Source organism: Tenrec ecaudatus, chromosome 6, assembly GCF_050624435.1.
Source record: "Tenrec ecaudatus isolate mTenEca1 chromosome 6, mTenEca1.hap1, whole genome shotgun sequence".
NCBI lineage: Eukaryota > Metazoa > Chordata > Mammalia > Afrosoricida > Tenrecidae > Tenrec > Tenrec ecaudatus.
This window is the reverse complement of record NC_134535.1, coordinates 147808782-147827848: the sequence shown is the minus strand read 5'-3', so window position 1 is coordinate 147827848 and position 19067 is coordinate 147808782. Positions and strand designations below refer to the sequence as shown.

General features: G+C 38.7%; 1 protein-coding gene across 1 annotated transcript in view; it reads right to left on the bottom strand.

Moving 5' to 3' along the window:
- The window catches only part of GRM7 (glutamate metabotropic receptor 7), a 1162681-nt gene that overhangs the window by 53185 nt on the left and 1090429 nt on the right, over nt 1-19067 (bottom strand). The window lies entirely within an intron of this gene.

The following is a 19067-nucleotide window of genomic DNA, read 5'->3' as shown; positions in this document are numbered from 1 at the left end:
ACTTGTAATTTGGCTCACATGGAGATCTGAGGAAAACATTTTCATTTTCTGCCATTGATTTCAAACCCCAAAACTCACTGCGTTCAAGTAAATTCTGACCCGCAGTGGCCCCTGTGGGTTTCCAAGAACGTAACTGTGGATTGGAGTAGAAAGCCCAGTTTGCTCCCATGGAGCTGCTGGCGGTTTCAAACTGAGGCTCAAGGGGCTCAAAGCCCACTGCGCAATGACTCCACCGCCCGTGCTCGTCAAGTACCCAGTACCTATTTCTGCTAAAATGGCATTGCTAGCTTGGAAAGCTCAAATAGCGGTTTCCATGCTTACATGGTGGCATTAAATCTGAAATGGAAGTTTTTACGAAAACAGGGTGGTCTGTTTTCCGCCACATTCAGAAACTTTTTTTTTTTTTACCTGAAAGAAGGCTTTTACGCTTCTGTAATATTTTTTATAAATTATCGTTTGCCAGCTTTGACTGTGGAAAAGGTTTGTCGATAGATACTTTGTCGGAAAATGGAATGGAAAAATAATTGAATTTTTCCACAAACATTTTGAAGGCCTCTCACAATTCAAAAGTGGTTCCTTCTACCCTAACCCTGTGAAAAAGTATTTTTTTAAGAACTACTGAGTTCTTAAACTCCAAGTTTTCTTTCTACAGTGCATTTGCATAGCTTTCAGAATAACATTTGAAGAAACTTAGAGTTTAGTGCTACATCCCTCCCCACCACCTCCGACATTTTTCTAGCCTTATATAGCGTATATCTAACTAGCTCTGTAGTTCTCGACTGTGGGCTATTTGGCTCCCAGAGTATATTTTTGATTCTCACAACTTGTAAGAGGTTTGTAGATTAAGCTTCTGGCAGTTAGTAGTAAACATTTTATAAAGCACAGATCCCTAAACAAAGACTTTCCCCATCAATTGTGGAGAATAATAAAAAAATGGAATGATCTCTTCCCATAATGAGGTACAGCCTAGTAAATCATCTAAACCAGTTTAAATCTGTCCTATGGAGTTACTTTGAGCCTGAATTGGTTGGATGACATAAAACAACAAAAATATGATAGACCTTGAAACAGTGGCCGAAGTATGGAAGGTCCTCAAAATGTGCTAACCGAAATACTGTTGTCAATATTTCATTAATTTTGATTTTACTTAGGATGATCCCTCTGCTGGGAACAGCTTCTCTCATGTTGCTTAATTATTAAAGCCACAATTATGCCATCCTTTTAAAACACCTTGAGAGCAAAGGGTCTTTCTTAGCCCTGATCATGTACTATTAAGTGGAATATACCAGTGTATCTGGCAACGAATAATTTTTTTTTCCTTTTCCTTTGGAATTCAAGTAACTGGAGCATTGCTCTATCTCAGTTTTATATGTTAAATTTCTAACAATAATAAAAAATGGTAAAAACCAAACCAAATGAAAACTAGATGCCATCAAGTTGATTACAATTCATTGTGGCCACAAATGTGCTGGAATTGGTTTATGCTCCGTAAGTTTTTTGATGTTTTCTATTTAAGAATTTCCTGACCAGAACTTCCTGCGAGTGGATTTGAACAGCCCACCATTCAGCAAGTAGGTGTATGCCTTAACTATTTGTACCATTGAGACTCCATAAATAATGTTAGTTGGTATTACATGTTGCTAAAATATCCATTTCTGAAGACTGGTAGAAAAAATAACTAGTAAAAAAATTATCTTTGTAGCAGATTTAATTTGAGTGCTTTGTTAAGGCACATGATACTATTTTCTAAAAATAAGAAGTCTGCTTTTGTTTGGGGCTTTTGCAGTGTCCTTATGCAGCAAACTCATGTAGTCATGGTTTTTAAATAATTGGACCTGAAAGGTAAAAGCTGAGCAAAAGTGCAAAATACAGTGTATTTCCTTGTATCCGACAACACACTAATTTCAAGCCACAGTAGTCTCTTGCTTGAAGGGATATAAAGCATCAGTTTTCATCTGGCATTAATAATTCACTCATTGTTTCACTTTTAAAAAAATTCTCTATTCTGACTTGAGCTATTAACTTTGTTCTAGATAGGTGACGAGAGGCTACTTATTCATTGGAATCACCTATGGGTAGAAAAAAACACCACCACCACCACCACCCCTGACTGCATTTTAAATCTGAACCATTTAATGAAGGATTGTCTTCTCCTTTTCATCCTGACTCAAACATCAACATGTTGGTCCAAATATATGGTACTTTATCGTTTTATAAAGAGTCTCTTAATTATAATGGAATCAGAATGAGGTTTTTTTTAATTAATGTATGTGCTCTAGCTTTCTTTTGATAAGTATTATTATGGTCTTGTCCCCATCCATTTACTTTTAATATAGCTGTGTTATATTTAGATTGAGTTTCTTATAGAACAATATATAGTCAGGTCCAAAGTCAATGCAAATGTGGTGAAGAAAGCTGATGGTGCCCAACTATCAAAAGATATAGCATCTGGGATCTTAAAGGCTTGAAGATTAATAAGCAGCCATCTAGCTGAGAAGCAACAAAGCCCACATGGTAGATGCACACCAATCTCTGTGACCATGAGGTGTTGATAGGATCAAATAGCAGTCATCAAAGACCCAGAATAAAAGAAAAGCATATCAAAGTGAATGAAGGAGGATGCGGAGTGGAAACCCAAAGCCCATCTGCAGGCAAGTGGAAATCCACTTACAGAAGGTCATGAGGAGGAGACAAGCAAGTCAGGGTTCAGTATACACTGATGAAATATCCAACTTTAATGCTTGCCCCCCCCCCCCACTCTCATGAGCCCAACTCTACCTTACAAATCTAGCTAGACCAGAGCATCAACATGGGTACAGCGAAGAGCTTGAAACACAGGGAATCCAGGACAGATAAAACCCTCAGGACCAATATTGAGAGTAGTGATACCAGGAAGGTAAGGGGAATATAGGGGAAGAAAGGGGGAACAGATCACAATGATCTACATATAACCCCCTTTCAGAGGGATGGACAACAGCAAAGTGGGTGAAGGGAGAAATCCAGGCAGTGTAGGACATGAAAAAATAATAATAACTTATACATTATCAAGGGTTCATGAAGGAGGAAGTGGGAAGGGAGGGGGGAAAATGAGAAAACTGGTACCCAGGGTTTAAGTAGAAAGAAAAATTTTTGTAAATGATGATGGTAAAAAATATACAAATGTCCTTGACACAATGGAAAGATGTATGGATTGTGATCAGAGCTGTACAAGCCCCTAATAAAATATATATATTCAGGTCTTTTTATCTCCAAGCTACTTTGATGATATCTTTTAAACGGTACTTACAAACCCTGCAAATTTAAGTGATGATTAATATATTAAAGCTAATAATAACTGTTTGTAACAGTTTTAAATACATTGCTTTACTTCTTTTTGGGGGGGGCGGGGTGGGGGAGTTCTTCTGTCCTCTTTTTGTTCCTCTAAGATTTTAATTAGAGGGCAGAATCCCACCAAGATGGTGACTGTGTAACACACACCAGAGGGACTCCGCAGAAATCAGCTCAGAAGAGTCATTGAAAGGAAAATCCCAAAAAGGCAGGTGGCAGGAGGAGCATCATAAAGATTGGTAGGCACAGATCCACTAGGCTTGAGGAGCTGGGGGCTTCTGGCTTACCACTGTGAGTCCAGCTAAGGCTTAACCTTAGCCCTGCCACAGTCTCAGCCAGAGGCAGGCTCCTTCTGCCAGCACAAGGGCTTAATCTCAACATAGCCACAGCTTGCCACTGCCTTGTGGCAGGGTTTAAAGCTCTCCAGCCCCACAGCAGGAGATCAGGGCTCAGTTATATCATTACTTTTGTTTTTCTTTTTTCTTCCTTCCCTCACAGTCTCAGCTGACTGTATTTTGTTTGTTTGTTTTTTCCTCCTCTCTTTCCTCTGACATGCTATATGCATTGCCTTCAGGCCACTCATTTATGTCTAGGACAATTACACCTGTACTCCACCCAGCTGGGAGAGCTCCATCCTCTGCAGAGTAACATGCAGCTGGGGATATCCCATCTACCTTGTGCCTCAGGGGAACTCACTCCTACACCTCAAGGCCTTCTAAACAGCTGTGGAAAGTTCAACCCGTACTTTAGGGTGCTCCACTTGGTTGGGGGAACCTCTGCTCAACTTCCACAGCACTCCATGCAGCTGGGGGAAGCCCCTGTCCATCCTCCACAGTCCCATGTCGCTGAGGGAACATCCTCCCGCCTGCTGTAGTACCTCATATGGCCTAATGTGTAAGGCATCTCCAACAATCCATGCTGTTGAGGAAACCTCTGCCCAAACTATGCGATGATCTAGCTAACCAAGCACAATTCCACACCCCAGCTACGATGCTCTACACCAAAGCAGGCCCACCCACCTGACCTCCACAGCACTCCAGTTGCAGTAGGAACCCCTGAACACCCTTTGAGGCTTACAAAGTTATCATGGGACACACCACCATGACTTCCTGTGAGATCATTCAGAGCAGCACCATCCTCATGAGTCCACAACCACCCAACCAGTGTCCCCTGAGAGGACTATCCAATTTGCCCTCCAAATACCAGAATACTGGTTGGCTAAGGAAAGTGAAACCACAGGTGGATAATGTTTGAGCCCAACACCACAGTTCAATTAGCTGTAGGCAGTTCGAAGAAGCATTCCTATGCATCTCACAAAGAAGGAGCCCAGAGCTCCTCTAAAATAATGGAATACAAACAAAAATCAGCCCCAAACCCTCAACGAACAAACAAGAGAAGATGAGTTGACCTGATATTTTCAGAGTTCTCCAACTGAATGCAAAATAAATCACATTATTTTCAAGTTCACATAGCACATACTTGAAAAGAGACCCAGTTGAATTTGTGTAAATTCAAGCACATACAAACCACACAGACTTTCTCTTTGACCAGTATGCCATAAGGTTGGAAATCAACAAAGAACAATTAAGAAAACAAGGCCAAACAATTGGAGGATGAATAACTGTCTACTGCAAAAGGAGTGGGTGACCCCCGAGACGAAATTAGGAAGTGTCTAGACGTCAATGAGAATAAGAATATGACATGCCAAAACCTTTGGGACACAGCAGAGGCAGTTATCAGAGGAAGCTTGATAACAATACATGATCACATGAAATAGGAAACGCAACTTATGATTGATATGTTAACACAAAACTTACAACAATTAGAGCAGAGTCAACAAGACAATCCAACTAATAGCAAAAGAAAAGAAATAGTAAAAATCAGAACTGAGATTCATGAGAGGGAAAACAAGAAAACTATGGAATAAACTAATGCAGCTTAAAGTTGTTTCTTTGAAAGGATTGACAGACTTCAGGCAAGCCTAACTAAATAAAGGAAGGAACAAATTTCAATAGCAAGGATGAGGGATGAAACAGGGGACATTACATGAATCCTCATGAAATCAAAAGGATAATTACACCGTACTATGAGAGACTGTATTCCAATGAATTCAACAACTTGGAAGGCATGGACAAATACTTGGAAAAACAATCCCTCCTCAGACTATCCCAGATGGATGTCAAGAATATCAACAGACCCATAACAATAGAAGAAATAAAGAAGTTTATCAGGGGATTACCAACCAAAAAATTCCTCTGGGCCAGATGTCTTCATAGGAGAATTTTACTAAGCATGTCAGAGAGGCACTAACACCAATCGCACACAAACACTTGCAGAACATAGAAAAAGATGGCAAACTCCCAAATTCCTTCTATAACTCTGATACCTAAACTGGGCAAGGATCCCACAAGAATTGAGAACTACAGACCAATGTCCCTAACGAACATCAATGCAAAATCCTTAGCAAAATACTAGACAATAGAATACAAAAGTATGTAAAACAAATAATCACCATGACCAAATGGGATTCATACCACGAATGCAGAGGAATGCAGGGATGGTTCAACATATGAAAGACCATTAGTATCATTCACCACATTGACATGAAAAATTATAAGAACCACATGATAATATCAATGGATGCAGAAAAGGCATTCAACAATATCCAACACCAATTCCCATTTAACACTCAAGAAGATAGGGATGGAAGGAAAATTACTCAATAAAATACCAGCTATCTATGAAAATCTAACAGCTATTGTGGTAGTCAATGGAAAAAAGACAAAAACAATCCTACTGAAAAAGGAGACCAGACAAAGATGTCCCTTGTCCCTGCTCTTATTTAACATCATACTAGAGGTCTTAGTTAGCAACATATGGCAAAGAAAAGATGTCAAAGGTATTTGCCTGGGAAAGGAAGAGGTGAAACTATCGTTATTCACAGATTATATGATTTTATATATGGAAAACCCCTAAGCTCCACAAGGGGAGTCCTGGAAGCAATAGACAAATATGGCAGGACACCAGGTCAACAATCAGAAGTCAATTAGACTGTTATACTCATTGGACAAGACAATGGCAGAGGGGATCAAAAGGCAGTAACTTTTACAATAGCCAAGCATACATTGAAATATATAGGGATATAGCTGACTTAAAATAAAACAAACCCAAAAGATTTGTATGAGGAAAACCATAAAACACTATTACAAGATACCAAGAGTGACCTACACAAATGGAAGTATATATCAGGTTCTTGGCTTGGAAGACTCAATATAGTAAAGATTTCAGTTCTGTCCAAAGAACTATATAAATTTAATGCTATCCTGATACAAATTATTCATTCTGACACCATAATTATTTTTGAAGATAAAAACAACCAAGACTTAAAAAAAACACTAAAAAATTGAAGAAACAAACTCATGGCCATCAAGTCATTGCTGGCAACTGTATAGGACAAAGTATAATTGTGCCTGTGAGTTTCTGAGACTGTAACTCTTCAGGCAGTTTTGAGACTTCACTTTAACAACTCCACTCTTGGAGTGGCTGGGTGGTTTAGAACGGATGACTTTGCAGTCAGCAGCCCAAAACTTGTGTGGGTAAGGCTATGGAGAAATCTTTTTCCCACAGCGTAGCTAGTGGTTTTGGATTGCTGACCTTGTGGTTAGCATCCCAATGCATACCCACTATGCCATCAAGGATTCCAAAATTACCATATGACCGAACAATTGTATATTCTGTACACAAATGTCTACTGCAGCACTATTCACAATAGCCAAAAAGTGGAAACAACTCATGTTCATCAAGAAAAAATTATTGACCCAGGTTCCTTCATAATGTATCACCCAGGATATTAAATAAAGATGGAACCATGTTAGCATATCTCTTGTAAGAGAGCTCAGTAATTAACTTCCTCTTTAGTTAGTCTGCATATCAGTCCAGTGAGTCTTTTGAGAGAAAATCTTGAAATAGCTTCTCAGAGTTTTAACAGACAGCTACATATGACTTTCTGGGTAAATGGTAGATGCCATTTGTCCAATCTGCCCAAATAATTATTTTAAATTCCTCATTTTAGTATCTTGGAAAACACTTTGCTCTAAGTGATTGATTATTAGGTAATATTAAATAAAAAATAAGAGTTCTTCTATGCTCCAGCCAGGATGAACATTAGAATCACATGTTACCAAACTTCCCATGAGATTCCAATGTTCATCCTGGATGGAGCCTAGGAAAACTCTTTGATGAGTCCCAGGACATAGTAACAGTACGAACACATATATTTGAATAGTTACCTGCTAAATATCTGATTAGCATCTAAAATGATTGTGGTAAAAATATATATGCAACCAAACATTAACCAGTCCAACAATTTATCCATTGATTAACATTGATAAAAGTTTCCATGTTGTGCCACCACCACCACTCTCCTTTTCAGAATTTTCCGCACGCACCATCATAAATTGAATGCCCCCTAAACAAACACTTGATTTAACTTAGCCATATAAACAGGTATACGTATTTCAACAGATTTCTTATTGGTGCATGCTGCCATTGTAAGATTTTAAAATTGATGGCCAGAATTTTCTGAAGTATTTGAGCACTAACAAATAATAAGAATGCTATGTAAACATGACCATGATGGTAAGTATGCTTAAAGTGTTTCTGCTTCCAAGAAAGAAGTAAGTGCTATTCCATGAAATGTAAATGCAAGGTCAGTGCATTTAACTTTGGTTTCTCTGGTACCTCATTCAACAGCACATTGAACTTATGGGTTTCCGACATCGGAGTTTCAAACGTGGTCAATACAAAGCATGTAGACAACAAAGGAGAAGATAGAGTGATATTTTAATCTGAAAAGTTTGCAGGGTTTTTCAGACAGAAATCAGATGCTGATGACTACTTGTCACTCTCAAACTTTATTGTGTGCATTACAGGAAGACAATAGGTACAACAAAGCTCACATGATAGAACCGGTTGAATTCTCCGAATTCTTCCCTGGAGAAACAAAAACAGAAAGGTCCAATTAATCTAAGGTGACATAGTAACATCAATGACAAGTACATTTGAATAATTATCCTGCCTAAATTCATGTCAATATTATTGTGGTAAAAACAAATACCATAAAGCATTCACAAATTCCACAATTTCTACATTCAGTAGCATTGATTTCATTTCTCACGTTGTGTGAGTATTGTCATTATCCTTGTCCAAAGACTGCATACCCATCCACATAAATGTCATGTCCCCTAGACAAAATTTTGAGTGTTTTATGTGCTCCTCAAAATAACCACATGAGGTCATATTTTACAGATGAGAAACGGTCTTTCTGAAAGTCAATATCTGTGCTTCCTGTGCCTAACTAATAGTCTCACATACATATATTTATCCTATTTCACTCTTTTCCTTTAAATGGGGGTAGAAAGCAAACCGCTTGGGGTATAATGTTCCTGAGTGACGTAAGCCAGAATAGACTAAGAATCCAGAAGGGCCAGGGAGAGACGGACTTTCTCAAGGTTGCAGGACAGGGGACAGAGACTTTTCTCCTATCTGACAGCTTTAATGCCTTCCTCGTATATGAGCCTGTAGAAAAACTTCTAATGAGCCAGGATCTCAAAACTTTAGTCGAATTTCTCCAACTATTCTGGAATATGGAGAGAATATTACAGGCACCTGATGAGAATCACACACATTTAAGTCCCCATAAACTGGACAAGATAGCTTTTATTCATTAAATTCATTGATAAGCTCGGTCACAAGTTTTTTAGACCCACTTAGCAGGATGGGGAAAGCCAGTTGTCTGGCACAATTGTCTGACTCACTGGCAATCCCAGATTGTCAGCTGCAGGCTCACATTTACCTGAATAGAAACAGCAGCTCAAGACTCTGAGTTTTGGTAGGGTATGCAAAATTAAAATGCAAATGAAATTTGCAAACATGACAAAAACCAGGGAAAATGGAATTAAGTTCCTAGAACAGAAATCCAGCGTTTTTCCTGCTAAGACTAGCAGGCTAGCTTAATCACATTTTCAGCTAACACTGATGATAATGACCCTCGTGGCCACATTCTGTATTTAGCTTTGCGAACGCAGGGAGCAAAGGAGCAAGTGATGAAACTGTGCTGAGAATTATCTTTCCATATTTCTGTGCCACACAAATGTCACTTTTAGCACTGGCAAATTGTCTCCTGAGATCAATTTCCTTTGCTTTTCCTCTCATAGAAGCCTAGGTGGCACAATGGTTAAAGTACTCAGCTGCCAAACTAAACGTTGGCTGTTCAAACCCACTCCATGCAAAAAAAAAGACTCAACAGCATCAATCCATGAAGACTGAAGCTTTGAAAATTCTATAGGGCAGTTCTATGCTGTCCTATAAGGTAGTTAGTGGTCAGAATAACTCAATAGCAATAAGTTTGACATATTAGCCCCAAAAGTACAAAAATAGCCTCAAACACCTGAAAGATCACAAAGATTGTTTAGTATGAGCATTGTTTCACTCCGTGACACAGAAGGTCACCACCATCAGCTAGAGACAACATGGCAGCTAGTAACAATAGTACTTAGGAATTATAACTGAAGAGAATGATATATGTTGGTTATACAGACTAAAATAGTTTTGTCTATTCCATTCAATTTTAGAACTCTTTTGAAAATACTCTAGCCAGAAGACATAAGTTCAACCATTCACTGGGACACTGATTAGAGTGTATCACTGTGTACTTCACTGTTCCAAGCCTCAGTTTCTTCATATGGCAAGTGGGGACCACAAGACCTACCTCAATAGATAGATAAACACAATACATTTTGTATCATTATGGCTTGTCAGAAGGAATTATTATTATCATCATTATTATAAATATTACTTGTGTTATTATTATTGAGTTCTTACAAAATACTATAAAAGGCTGGGATAAATTATCTATTTGATAAATATCAATTGTTAAAGTGCCAGTGAAGGTTTCTGAGAAATTTTAATTGATTTTGTTATTATATCCTGATCACAAAAGAAAACCAAATGTGTTTTTTCAAGAAAAGACTAAGGAACTCTGTTCCTCTTGGTCATTACTCTACCGCTCAAACAATTCCCTAGAACTATTATTTTTACTTAAAATGCTCTTCAGTCCGTCAGCCCACCTGGAGTGGCCTGTCAAAGTTAATCATATGGAGAGGCTCATAGATCAGGTTGTATGAGTCTAACTGTCCCACAGAAGCCCTGCTGAGTGACTGATAGTCTTCTCGGTCTATTTCACTGAGTGCAAAGACTATTAATGACCCATCAAAAGACCATAGAGACCTTTCTCAAAAACAGAGCTTGTTGTAACTAGAGAAAAGTGCCTGATTTCATCTGAAATCTAGATGCCATCTCTTCCAACTCTGGTGGTTTATGGTCAACAAAATGTAATATAATGTTAATATAAATATGAGGAAAGTCAATAGAATAAAACAAAAGCAGAGGGATGGGTATACATTAACAATTCTACCTGTCATATTCATAATCCTTTACAAAGGAGGGCTTTTTTATACATAATTCCATGCTGACTCCATGGAATTCCTCAAAAATAGCTTACCCACATTTCATGGACTAGGAAAAGGAAGATAATAGTTTTGTAAAACCAAAACAGAACAATTGTCCTTGGGTTGATTCTGATTTCTGATGACCCCATGTGTGTCAGAGGAGAACTTCTCCAAAGAGTTTTCAATGATTGAAAGTAGAACACAAAGCTATTTTTGGAGGTACTTCTGAGTGGACATAAGGAATTGGGCTGCTAACTGCAAGGCCAGCCGTCAAAACCACCAGCCTGGGAACAAGAATAGGGCTTTCTACTCCCTTTGAGTGTTATGGTCTCAGAAACACACAGGGGCAGTTCCATTTTGCCCTATAAGGCCCCTATGAGTCAGAATGGATGACTGCAATGGATTGGTGTTTGGGGGCTTAGTTAACTGGAACCACCAATCTTTTGGTTTGTAGCTGAACACTTAACCATTTTTTACCAAATTCAACTTATAACAAATCACACAGGTACATTTTTTTTCTTATTCTTGGTAAGAGAAAGAATGGAGCATGCAAGCCCATGGTCAATATGTGAAACAACACTTACCATAAGTGGAATTGGTTATTTGTATCATGATGCTCTGAATGTTTGCATCAGCATATCAAGAACAACCTTCAGAGATCTTTTCTCGATCTTCTTTGTATCAGGTAGGTTTTTTGTTTCTTTTAACCAGGTAGTAGTCTTGTGTCAGAGACTAGTCTGAAAGAGGGTAGAGATGTAATGAGGCTCTAAAACTAACAGTAAATTTGAAAGCAAAAAGTTTTGGTAAAACCATATATTTAGTTGTTATAGAAAAAGAAAGATTACCTTTGGTCCCAAGATCAACTTAATTTAAAATGCATCCAATTTCCATTGCACATCCATGGGGAAACATTCTGTGGAGTTGAGATATGTCTTTAGTAGGCAGCAATGAACCTCACCATCAGTTGAGTTCTAGGAATAGGCTTGTTCTGGATTGAATTGGTGTCCTCTCAAAATACCTGTGGTTTTAAGTCCATATGGGAAAAGGTTTCCTTTGATATGTTAATAAGGATTATTGGAACCTCTGTCTCCAGCCAACCCCTTATGAGAGTTAAATGCAACAGATTAGGCAAGAAGAGGTAAGGAGACAGAGAAGAAAGGCATATCCTAGGAGCAACATCAAGATGACAAAATATAAGAGTTCAAGAGAAAGACATTCTCCAAGAAACGATTGAGTGAAAAGGCTTTCCCCTAGAGCCAGTGCCCTGAATCTGGGGTTCTTAAATGGAAAGGGAAACAAGTCTGTTTGTTTGGGTTATCCACTTGTGGGATTCTGCTATGGCAACACTAGATAACTAAAACAGATCATGGTGTCAGGAGAAACACATACTTGCTTGCAATAGGGTAAGGTTTGGGGAATTGGCTAATGGGTGGAAGCTAGAGGATTTTAAGGTAACAAATAGTAAAAACCTTGATTGCTGAGAAGAGAATGTTGATATAATTATGGACATGAACTGCACAGAGGGAAGTGGAGCAGCTGTAGACAAAGTTCCCATCAAGACAGAGAACAGCTCTGGTACCAGCAAGAGGATGTTGCTAGAAATGTGGACATTGAATTTGCTTCTGGAGAGGCTTTAAAAGGAAATGATAAACATGTGATTGGAAAATGGAGGAAAAGGTACACTTTTATGCAGTGGTTGAAGACCTTGTCTGAATTAGGTTCAGAAGTTTGGTAGAAGTTAGAAATTACAAGTTATGAAATTAGATATTTGCCTGAAGAGGCTCCTAATCACGATTGTAAAGGAGCCACGTGCACAATGCACAATGAAAGAGATGGACTTAAAAATGAGCTCTGAAAAATAAAAACATAAAGATTTGGAGAATTCTGTTAAACAAATTAAGGACGCATGTCCTAGAATTCACCCAGGACATGGGCACAGGCTATTTTGTTAAAGAGATTTGACTGATGGATCTAACATCTACCACAGCGGCAACCCCATGGGAGGGAAAGAACATTGTCTTACAATTCTACAGGTCAAAGTAGATACAGCTACTGTTCTCCAAGGCAAGTACAATTCCAAGTTGAACAACAGCCTAACTGTTGGAAGCAGAGTCTTCCCAGTTTCTAACTAAGGGGTCCCCATCTCCTTTATCTCAAATGATACAGTCACAGCCTCCTAGATTTGAGAGTCAGAGCTTTGCCAACTCAATTGCAGAATATGTGGCAAGCATTACAGTGGGCTAGGGTAATGGGGCCACTGTAAAGCCAAGGGGCTGGGGTATTGCATGCCCAAACTATAAAAGAACTGGACCTACCATAGCCAAGTGGTTAGCTCATCAATCGGATATACTAGGAGAATGGGACCTCCAAAAATGGAGGGTATTTTCCCAGTGGTCCTGGAAGGTATAGCTAAGTTCTAGAGTCAATGGGCCTTTATTTAGAATCCAGAGGGGAAGGCTAATACTCAGAGGCTATGAAGTGGGACAATTGCTGGGACTGTCTCAAAGAAGAAAGAATGATTTTGAAGTCATGAGAACCTGATATCCCTCCCTCACTTCCAATTTATCCCATTTGTAATGGAGATGTTTGCCCTGTGCCTATTTTACCACTGTTTCTTTAAAACATTTAACTTGTATAGATTTCACAGGATCATAGATGACACAGATGATTTTGATGATAAGACTTTGGATTTGGAGTTGATTTAAGGCTCTAGGCATGATGTGATAGGGTAAATATGTTCTGCATGTGGCAATAACAAATTATGGGAAACCATAGAGTGGAATGTTATGGATAATATTGTTTCCCTCCAAAATATGTGTTACAAGTCCTATCCCCACTTGGGAAATTAAAGAGGATTGTTTTGCAAAATTTATGGGGATATAAGGATAGTATAGCTTGAGTCAATATCTTTGCATACATCAAAAGGAGGCTAGGCATAGAGACATAAACAGAGATGATGGACGATGGAAACTATGTGTGCCAGGTAGTTTTATTGTATCAACCTGGCCAATTAACACACATGGGATTAGTAAAGTTGCAGTTTAATTGAAGGTCATACAGATAAATGGCTTGGCAAGCCTCACTTTCTTGGCTCATGCTCTTTAATGATCAGACCAATTTGCTAGTTCTCTGCCCCGACTTTCTAGCTCTAATACCTGTGGGACACTCAACTCCTGGATTGTCACTATATTTGAGGTTCCTTTAAGACCTGCATCACCACACCGCTGGTTTGTACATCATTTGAGCTGGAGATTGTCAGACCCTGTCATCTGGCTGACTGTTGGTGCCCTGCCCTGCTGTTTCCTGCCTGTGGCCGGATTGCCTGAATTGCTCTACAGAAGACTCAGCTGTCTGCTTCCTTGACTTGGACCCAAAAGCCCTCATGAGTTGAAGGAATGCCAGTGTATTAACTGCCTCAGGGAAGTGAGTTGCACTGAGCCATTTGTAAGCTCTGTAGACTAATTAGCTGTTTATTTCTTATCTATCTATCATCTATCTATCTATCTATCTATCTATCTATCTATCTATCTATCTATCTATCTATCTATCTATCTATCTAGAAAATCTTAAGTGTCCTGGTGTCGTTTCTCTGGAGAACCCTGTCTAACACGTTATACTACCCGAAGATCATCATGGAGTACAAAAATTGAATCTGAAGACAAGGACCTAGAGCTAACAGAGAGTCACACCTGAATTAGGAATTACAAGTTCCCAGAGTCAGAAAATGCATTTGTTTGTTAAAGTCATTCACTTGTGATAATTCTATTATAGCAGTACTAGATGAATAAGACAATGCTCATTTACAGTAAGTAGTAAAGGAAGCAAGATTTCAGTTTCAGCAACCTTGGTTTAAGGCACTTTTTTTTAAATGAAAGTGATTTTGGGACAATAAGACAAAAACTTTAAAAACTGAAAGGCACTCTTTAGGAAAATTCACTCAACAACTAGGTTTGTTATGTCCCAAATAAAAGTTCTAACCATTTAAAGGAAGTGTTTAGGATCTATTCCCAATTGAAAATTTCAAATTTACGTGACTCCTGAAAGAAAAAATAGTATAGATATTTATAGTCCATGAAAATCAAGCAATAACATGAAACCTTTCTGATTTTGTACTTGGGTTTAGCTTATTCAAAAAGATGCGGATTCTGTAAACCCAGAGGAAGCGGGGATTGGACAGTTCAGGGAATGTGCACAAAAGCATAGTAAATTCTTGACATCTGTGACATTAGGGTCAAAGGTTGTGAAGTTAAAGACTTGATCTGGAAAAATACAATCCCACATACTGAGATTGTAGCCTTTGTCTTTTCTAATTACTAGTAACTAATTATTCAATTAATAAATATTTGCCTTCCTGGGGTTGCAGACAAGGAATCCTGATGGAACGATTCTCCTTGGCAACCATGTATCACATGAGTCGGAACAGATAGAACATCAACTTTAAAGTTCTTCCAGGAGCTGTTTGATAGGAGTCTGTTATCAGAGGCATTATATTCTACTCATTTTGTGCCCATTTTCTGAGAAATTAGTATTTATAGGCAGTCTGCTTCCAAGGGCCAATGTCAATACTATCAGCCTCAGAACACAATATTTCCAGCTCAGGGAAGTGTTTTCTGGACCCAGAGCCCACCAGCCTCTTTTGGACTACTCCTATTTTGAGGATACCATTCTCTGTCTTGAGTCCAGGCTGCCTAGAGCTCTTCATCTTTTAAGACCAGCTCAAATAAAACCAATTAGCACTTGGATGAGGCTCTCCCACAAAGAAAAAGAAAGAAAGGAAAACTTGATAGTACTTGGTGTATCATTGACAGCACTCCTGTCACTGAGAATCAGGATTGCTACTGAAGAGTCTTCCATCAGTTCTGAGCGCATTGTCCACTTGTGCCCCCTGGTCAATCATCACCTTAGGGTTGACCCCAAGGAGCGGGGCTTGGAAAAACCTCAAGAACACTCTTGTGGTTCACAAATTGTGGCCAGGTGCTGTGTAGACCTTCAACTTAAAACCTGACGCCATTTTCAGAAAGTTGAGGCATGATACAGCTACTTCTTTTAGGCTAGGATCTGCTACAATACCAAGCTAAGCGAACTTTCACTCCTCTTTTCCTCTAAAATGATGGAAAACTGTCACTTGTGTTTGAAGCTTCTGAGATATCAAACTCTGATGAGAGAAATGAGTGTTTCACCAAGTTCCCACTCACTGCCACTGCATCCATAGGGGCATAGAACTGCCCTGTGAGACTGACACTCTATAACAGCAGGAAACCCCATCTTTCTTTTTGTTTGATTCTTTTACTATTTCTTCTCTTTATTTTTTTATTTTTAAAATACTTTTATTGGGGGCTCTTACGTGTCAAGCATATTTGCATGTATGCCATCAGTATCATTTGCTCAATATTCTCTTCCCACTTGAGCTCCTGATAACAGCTCCCCATTTCTTCCCCCTTCCTCTCTCTCCCTCCGGAACCCTTGATAAGCTATAGATTTTTTTTTTCATATCTTACTTCATCCTCCAGCACCTCTCACCCACTTTTCCATTATTTGTCCCCCTGGAAGGGGGTTCTAGATTGATCCTTATGATTGAATTCCCCTTTCTCCCTCCATCCTCCCCTAATCCTCCTGGTATCTCTACTCTCCTTGTTGGCCCTGAGGGTTTTATCTATCCTGGATTCCCTTTGTTGTGGGCTCTTATCTGTAGCAGTGTGCATGTTCTGGTCTAATCCAATCTGTAAGGTAGAATTAAGGTCATGATAGTGGGGTGGAGGAAGCACCAAAGAGCTAGAGGAAAGTTGTGTGTTTCATCAGTGACCCCTCTGTGAGGGGATGTCCTATTGTCTACAGATGGGCATTGGGTCTCCACTCCATGCCTACCCACCCCCTTCACCTTGGGTATGGTTTTATTCTGGGTTTTAGATGCCTGATACCTGATCCCATCGACACCTTATGATAATGCAGGCTGGTGTGCTTCTTCCAGGTGGGCTTTGTTGCTTCTGTGCAAGATGGCCACTTGTTTATCTTCAAGTCTTTAATAACCCAAATGCTATATCTTTTGATAGCCTGGCATCATCAGTTTTCTTAACCACATTTACTTATGCCCTGTCTTTCTTAGGCAGAAAGAAATATACGCTACAGACTTAGCTGTATTTATTTTTAAGGTGATTTAATATAAAAAACAAACAGATAGCATACAGGCTATGCTATGGTATATAAAAAGTTTTCAAAGTAGGTTTTAAATTCAGGAAGTCTCCATTCAGAGATATCACACCAAATGTTCTAGAGGAGGGAAGGTTTAATATGATTCAAAATCTAGGATTTGATCATCCCACACATAATTCTATTACAATCATTATAAGAAAACCGATTACTATTTTTTTTCCTTCATTTGGAAAATAATGAGAAATCAGTGTGTTTGTTAGGAAGGCAAAAACATGACTCAGAACAGTTAAGTATCTATAATTTTAAGGCTGAATTAAGCTTTGCAATGATTTTGTTTTAATCAGGATACCATGATATGATGAGAAAATTTACTTTCTAATAAAAGAAACCTGTTTCCTGACCTGGTGATGATGCCACATTAAAAGTGCTTTTATGACTGACACCCATTTCGAAAGAAGACAGGGATTTTGAAGAGGAGAGTGAAGATGGCTGTGTGACTTGAAGAACATAATAGATGCCCCTGAATTGTTCACGTAGAAGTTGTTGAATTGGCATGTATTTTGCTGCTTAGATTCTATTTTTATAATTATTTTTAATCATTTTATTAGGGGCTCATACAACTCTTATAACAATCCATAGATATATCAATTGTGTAAAGCACACTTGTACATTCATTGCCCTCATCATTCTCAAAACATTTGTTCTCCACCTAAGCCCCTGGCATCAGCTCCTCATTTACCCCTCCCTCCCCAGAAACCCCTCCCTCATGAACCCTTGATAATTTATAAATTATTATTTTGTCATATCTTGCACTGTCCAATGTCTCCCTTCACCCACTTTTCTGTTGTCCATCCCCCAGGGAGGAGGTTATATGTAGATCCTTGCAATAGAGTCCCCCTTTCCAACCCACCCCCTTCTACCATCCCAGTATTGCTGCTCACACAACTGGTTCTGAAGGGATCATCTGGCCTGGATTCTCTGTGTTTCCAGTTCCTATCTGTACCATTGTACATCCTCTGGTCTAGTCAGATTTGTAAAGTAGAATTGGGATCATGATAGTGGGGGAGGAGGAACATTTAGGAACTAGAGGAAAGTTGTATGTTTCATCATTGCTACATCACACCCTGACTGGCTCATCTTCTCCCTGAGACCCTTATGTAAGGGTATGTCCAATGGCCTATATTCTTATAATAATAAAAAATAAAACCATGGGCAGGTATGCCTATTTTTCTGATTCTTTTTCTGTAGTATTTCTCACAGGAAAGTTTTTTTTGAATGGAGTATTGCCTGACACATTTAAAACCAAGCGACGTTTTGCTCTGGCTGGCTTTGAACTTTCCTCCTTCAGCCACCCACCAGGAGATGCTTGATTTACTATATACGATGGGTTCAGGCAGGACAGGGGCTTACCAGTTTTAATAGCATAATATTTTAAAAGGCATTATTGGACATATCATTTTTCCTTTAATATTTTCCCTCCTTGGAAACAATCATATGGAAATGGATTTGTACACATCAGTAAGCAATTCTTTTCACTTATTTCTCAGGCTTTCCAGTCTTCTTGCAGACCCACCAGTGCACGCCAGCTACTTTTGGAATAGTGTAACTTGGATCGATTCCTTGAAGAACATAATAGATGCCACTGAATTGTTGACGTAGAAGTTGTTGAATTGGCATGTGTTTTGCTGCTTAGATTCTTTTTTATAATTATTTTTTAAATGGTTATAGAACAGGATTCATTATTATTCATTTGAAAAGCTGTCTCTAATATCCATTAGAACTGGTGAACAACCAATAAAAACCTGTGAAGTACGATGGTCTTATCAAGTAATTTGGCTTTATTCTTAAAGAGCATATCCTAAAAATATATTTTGAAGTTAAAGATTTATTTAGAATATTGTCATCTTGCACCATCAAAAGGCAAAAACTTAGAGTAAAGCTAAAGGATTTTTTCCCTTCTCACTCTTTGTTTATTTTTAACATCATTTTATTGGGGACTCGTACAACTCTTATCACAATCCATACATACATCCATTTTGTCAAGCACATTTATCTATTTGTTGACATCATCATTCTCAAAAC